Source organism: Dendrobates tinctorius, unplaced genomic scaffold (genome assembly GCF_039654945.1).
Source record: "Dendrobates tinctorius isolate UK_male_01 unplaced genomic scaffold, ASM3965494v1 ptg000282l, whole genome shotgun sequence".
Classification (NCBI taxonomy): Eukaryota; Metazoa; Chordata; class Amphibia; order Anura; family Dendrobatidae; genus Dendrobates; species Dendrobates tinctorius.
The window spans coordinates 823,099-829,737 of NW_027361949.1; the positions used below are offsets into that span (position 1 = coordinate 823,099).

General features: G+C 47.4%; 1 protein-coding gene across 1 annotated transcript in view; it reads right to left on the reverse strand.

The window, feature by feature from the left end:
• The window catches only part of LOC141072622 (uncharacterized), a 65,999-nt gene extending 60,154 nt beyond the window's left edge, over window positions 1-5,845 (reverse strand). The window contains exon 1 of the mRNA XM_073559910.1: window positions 5,633-5,845. The gene's annotated coding sequence lies outside the window, so the exon portion shown is untranslated. The remainder of the gene's footprint in view (window positions 1-5,632) is intronic.
• Between the last annotated feature and the right edge of the window lie 794 nt (window positions 5,846-6,639).

Consider the following 6,639-nt stretch of genomic DNA (forward strand, 5'->3'; position numbering starts at 1 on the left):
ACCCCCTAAGGAACTTATCTAGATGTGTGGTGAGCACTTTGAACCCCCATGAGCTTCACAGAAGTTTATAACGCCCGGGCGTGAAAATAAAAAATCATATTTTTTCCACAAACATGATCATTTAGTCCCCAATATTTTGTTTTCCCAAGGGTAACAGGAGAAATTGGACCCCAAAGGTTGTTATCAAATTTGTCCTGAGTACGCTGATACCCAATATGTGGGGGTGAACCACTGTTTGGGCACATGACAGGGCTCAGAAGGGAAGGAGCCCCGTTTGACTTTTTCAGCCTAAAATTGGCTGGAATTGAGATCGGACGCCATGTCGCGTTTGACGAGCGTCTGATGTGCCCAAACAGTGGAAACTCCCCACAAGTGACCCCATTTTGGAAACTAGACCCCCTAAGGAACTTATTTAGATGTGTGGTGAGCACTTTGAACCCCCAGGTGTTTCGCTAAAGATTATAATGCCCGGGCGTGAAAATATAAAATCCTGTTTTGTTCCCACATAAATGATCATTTAGTCCCCAATTTTTAATTTTCCCAAGAGTAACAGGAGAAATTGGACCCCAAAAGTTGTTGTCCAATTTGTCCTGAGTACCCTGATACCCCACGTGTGGGAGAAAACTACTGTATGGACACACGTTAGGGCTCGAAAGGGAAGTAATGACATTTTGGAAAGCAGACTTTGATGGAATGGTCTGCGGGCGTCATGTTCCATTTGCAGAGCCCTTGATGTTCCTAAACAGTAGAAACCCCCCATAAGTGACCCCATTTTGGAAACTAGATCCCCTAAGGAACTTATCTAGATGTGTGGTGAGCACTTTGAACCCCCAAGTGTTTCACTAAAGATTATAATGCCCGGGCGTGAAAATATAATTCCTGTTTTGGTCCCACATAAATGATCATTTAGTCCCCAATTTTTAATTTTCCCAAGAGTAACAGGAGAAATTGGACCCCAAAAGTCGTTATCCAATTTGTCCTGGGTACTCTGGTACCCCACATGTGGGAAAAAACTGTTTAGGCACACGTCGGGCCTCGAAAGAGAAGTAGTGTTATTTTGGAATGCAGACTTTGACGGTCTGCTGGCGTCATGTTCCGTTTGCAGAGCCCCTGATGTGCCTAAACAGGAAAAAAACCCACATGTGACATCATTTTGGATACTAGATCCCCAAAGAACAAATCTAGATGTGCCCCCAACTAATCTAATGTAAATTAGTAGTGCATGGAGGTGTGGTACAATTTGAAGGAATACTTCATACATAGGCCAGGTTTTTCGGGGCAGGTGTCGCATTGATAAGTGGTGTCCCTGCGTATTCCTGGGACAATACGAGCACCTTCAGTTCCAGAAGTACTGGGGCCCGCTCCTTCCTGAGCGCCAAACATCAGGGCCTTAACCACTACCTCCTGGAACTGAAGGTACGACGTATCGCTGGGGCATGCACATTGTGACAGCAGGAATGCGTTGAGCATTGCCATTTGGACGATGTGCACGGCCAGCTTTTTATACCACACCTTGGCCTTCCTCAATGCATTGTACAGTTGGAGTTGATCGGAGAGATCAACGCCCCCCATGTTGTTGTTGTACCCCACTACACATGTCGGTTTGCGGACCTGTGTGGAGGTACCCCGTACAGTGCAGAGGGTACTGCCATCACCGTGTATGGTGGTCAAGAGATGGACATCTCTCTTGTCCTTGTACTTGACCACCAGCAGGTGGTCGCTACATTGGGCTCTGCTCTCACCTTTTTGGAGCATCTGCCCAAGTAGCGTCTTCGGGAGGCCTCTATGATTTTTGCGGACAGTACCGCAGGCTGTGGTACGTCGCTCAGAGAGGGATTTGTAGAGTGGGATGCTGGTATAAAAGTTTTCAGTGTAGAGGTGATAACCTTTATCCAGCAGTGGGTGCACCAAATCCCACACAATTTTCCCACTCACTGCCAGGAAAGGAGGACACTCAGAGGGGTTCAATCCGGGCGCCTTCCCTTCGTAAACTCTAAACTTGTGGATGTACCCTGAGATACTCTCACACAACTTATAGAGTTTGATTCCATACCTGGCCCTCTTACTGGGCAGGTATTGACGGAATCGCAGCCTTCCCTTGAAGTGAACCAAGGACTCATCCACGCAGATGTCCCTTTGGGGCACGTACACGTCAGCAAACTTTTTGTTGAAGTGTTCGATGACCGGCCGAATTTTGAAAAGATGGTCAAAGTTGGGGTCATCTCGTGCAGGACACTGTGCATTATCAGTATAATGCAGAAATTTGTGGATGGCCTCAAAACGCGTCCGGGCCATGACCATTCGGAACACTGGAGTATTGTATAAAAAATCAACACTCCAATATTGCCGAATTTCCGGCTTCTTCAGTATCCCCATATGGAGGACCAGGCCCCAAAACTGCGTCATTTCAACTGCGTCTACAGGAGACCAGTTTGAAAATGTTGAACGCGGGTTTTGCTCCAAAAATTGACGAGCGTACAAATTAGTTTGCTCCACCATGAGGTTAACAAAATCCTCAGAGAAAAAGACTTTGAAAAAGTCAATTTCTGTGAGGCCGGTGGTGTCAAACTTGATTCCTGATTCTGCCACAAAATCAGGAATCAGTGGCTCGTAATTTTCGGGGGGCGAGGTCCATACGGGGAGCACTGAGTCAGCTGCGGGCATGGTGGGCACTGCCTCATCTTCTGTCCTGGAGCGTCTGCGTGGCGGTTCCGCAGGACCCGAGGAGGAAGATGAGGAGGGGGAAGAGGAAGAAGAAGAGGATGAAGAATCCGAAAAATAAAGAAAAGTCGGATCCTCATCCAAATTGCTATCAGTGTCGGAGGCAAGTATAGCATATGCCTCCTCCATTGAATAGCGCTGTTGGGATGAATTTGATGACATTTTTGTGTAAATATGGTGCTTGGGTGTACACTTTATTGAAAACTGTATGTGTACGTGAGGGGGGGAGTGATTGGTGTAAAAACTTTCTGTAAAGAAAAAGCTGTGGAAAAAAGTCTAAAACAGCAGGCCCTAGCTGATAAGTGTCACTTATCAAAACTAGGCTGCTGGATGTGCGCACGGGGTGGCGCAAGGGGGGGTGGAAAAAAAAAAAAGGAAAACGGCAGGCACAAACTCTGATAAGTGAACTGTGTCACTTATCCAAGTTTTGCGGCTGCGGGATGTGTGTACGGAGGGGCTAAGGAAAAAAAAGCGAGCTCAAGTGTTGATCGGTGAACGGCGTCACCAATCAACGCTCGGCGGCTGCGCACGGAGGTAGCGCAAAAGTGGGGTGGAGGGGGGTAAAAATAGGGGGAAGGGGGATGGGGGATTAGGGTGGAGGGATGGGGGTGATGAAGATAGATCGGGGGGTGAAGATAGATTGGGCAGGGGATCAGGGATCAGGAACACTTACTGTTGGCGGTTTTTTCTTTCTATTCTGTAGGGATTGTGATGCTACAAGCTGTGGCACCACAATACCCAGCACAGGAGCTCTTGCTGCGTCCGACCTCTCTGCAGGAATCCTCAGCTAGAGTGAGGACCCCTGCAGACAGGTCAGACAGGTCAGAGGCAGGTCAGGGGCAGGTCACAGAGGGGTCACATCGCTGCTGTGACCTGTCATTGGTGGGATCGAATGATTACATTGATCCACCAATCCCTGATCTGCCTGGTAACCATGGCAACTGCCTAGAATCGGAGCTCACAGCTCCAATTACTAGGCAGGTCATGTCCAGGTCACCAGCAGGGCACAGAGCGGTCACATGGTGACCGCAGCTGTGCCCTGTGGTTGGCGCGATCGCCGATCTAATCGATCGCGCCAGCCAGCTCCTGCAGTCTCCAGCCTAGGATTGGTGCTAATATAGCACCGATCCGGGCCGGTACTGGCAGGGCACAGCGGCGATACAGCGCCGCTGTGCACTGCGATTGGCGAGATCGATTAGATAGGCGATCGCGCCAATCCGGGTGCTTTTTGCCGGTATCGAGTACATCGGTACTCGATCCCAGCCTAGGGCATCATTGTTTCAGCCAAGCTGATTGGCTGAAACAATGAGAAACGCTGCGATTGGCTGTTCAGAATTGAACAGCCAATCACAGCGATCTGGATGCCGGGGGGGGCGGGATCGCAGCTCGGGATGCCGACGCCATCTTCTGTAAGGTGAGATGGCGTTGGAATTTTAATGCGATCACCGCGACTTAAGTCGCGGTATCGCATTAAAGGGCCCGACGTATTATCCCGTCCACGGTCATACGGGCCCGGGTACTGTGGACGGGATAGTACGTCGGATGTCAGGAAGGGGTTATATCATCTTTATCTGTATGCACAATACATGCTGTTTAACTCATTTGTGACCATTTGTCATCATTTGTATTTATGGTATGTGCATTCATTCATTCTTATGAACTAGTCTTTATGCAAAGCCTTTATATTGTGGTATGCTATCTATATGCACATTTGGTTCTCTATTGAGTTATTTCATGCGGAATGTGGAGCCATGAGGGTTTGGCTCTATTTTGAGCCTAGATTTTCATGTCACATGTGTGACCCATTTTAATGTTTTTAACGACTGGGTGTTTTGGTTTGTGTGTCTAAATAAAGATTGTTACAATTTTTGCTAAATCCTATGTTGGGTGATCCCCAATGTGTGGCCTATATCTTCTCTCTTCTTTGTAAATTACCTCTGATAATGTATGGACTTCTGCTTCCGCCTTTTTGAGTGGACTAATGTGGACTGCAGAAAGTAGGCTGAGACCACAAAAACAGCGGGGAAAATGGCCTGGTGCGTGATTGGTAGCAGGCAGTAGGAAATGCTTGAACTACTGCTTTGTGTAGGGCACTAACCCAAAAACAGCGGGGAAAATAGACCGATGCTTTAAAAAAAGGCACAGAATGCTAGTACTCTGAGTGCTGGAAAAATATTGCTTTGCCTCTAACAAGAACTGTTTTTAGGCTGGTTTCACATTAGCGCTTTTGTGCGCAGCGCATCGTGCGCACCTGTGCGCATGCGCACTGCGCACCTATGTTTAACATGACATGCGCATGGTCTTGCGCACACTTGCGTTTTCGTGCGCATGCGTTTTTTTGTCTTTCGCGCCAGGCGCGCCAGACATAACACGTTGCATTTTTTGGTGCGCCCTGTCTCGGCAAAAAAACGCTTGCGCACGGAATGCGCAAAAACAACACATTGAAGCCTATGGGAACGAGTTTGTTTTGCGTTTTTCTTTGCGTTTTTTATGCGCCCGATGCGCTGCGCAAAAAAACGCTAATGTGAATCTAGCCTAAGATGGACACTGGAAGATCACTTTCACCTCTCCCTACCTAATACACAATCTCTCCCGCCCGGCACTGTGACTTTGTTGTGTGTCTTCAGCTTTGGAAAGAGCCATGTTTTTGGTGGTATTATGGAGCTAGTGACGGCTCCTGTAAACTGTCCCTGCTCGAGTACCTCACTCTCCCTACTCTACTCTGACCTAGTATACACCGCTGGTAGCCCTGAAAAGGGCTTTCGTGCTATCAAGAGGCCCAAAGACTCTCCCTAGAAGCTGAGCAATCTCACTACCTGGGAATGCGGTGGTGACCACACCTGACCGGCAAGAGGTATAAACCTGGGATGGTCACAGGAGACATTCGGGCAAGATTACAGAATTTTCTTACCTTATGATGGAGCTGCAGTCTCCGTCCCGTGAGCCGAGACCACGACCGACACCCCGTCTCTCCGGTCAGCAGGGTCCCCGTGTGTTTCGCCCACAGCCCCACGTTCAGGCGTCAGATGGGGCAGTCTATCCCCGTATGTGCTGCGTCCGTTCCCAATTAGGCTAAGTATTGGAGCGCTCAAGAATGACACCGCACACCAAGGTGACAGAAGAACATTCCATCAATACTGAGGCTTTATTAGGTTTTTATAGTTTTATATAGAAGGGGAGGACACTTAATGATCACATGGTCAAGCTTCTCTGTTATTAGTTACCTAAATACATGGAATATTTTGATTAAGGAATAGCACCAGGCTGATTAAGCAATTAATGTATTACTGTCGCCTTTTCTGCAAGTTGAGACATCTTGTTTTCGGTTCCTCTTCACCTCTGAGAAGTCCCAAGGCGTTGTCTGGTCTGTGACAGTCATCTTAAGCTATCGATTATAGCAGGGGTCCTCAAACTTTTTAAACAGGGGGCCAGATCACGGTCCCTCGGACCATTGGAGGGCCGGAATATAGTTTAAAAAAAATTATGAACAAATTCCTGTGCACACTGCACATATGTTATTTAGAAGTAGTAAAACAAAATAGGAACAAATACAATATTAAAAATGAAGAAGTAAAGTTAAATCATAAAACTTGACGATTTTTTGGGTTCTTCGAATATCCTACACTTGTGTCAGTCAATTTTTTCTCTTTCTTGACATCATTGTTTACTAGGGATTCAAAATTGCTATTAGTAAAATAACAACATATATACAGCGCTACAAAAACAATATACCAGCAATAAAATTGCCCACACAGAGACATACAGACTGCACTGACCATCAATGCAGCCTGATCAGTGCCCATCAATGCAGCCTGATCAGTGCCCATCAATGCAGTCTGAGCAGTGCCCATCAATGCAGCCTGATCAGTGCCCATCAATGCAGCCTGATCAGTGCCCATCAATGCAGCCTGATCAGTG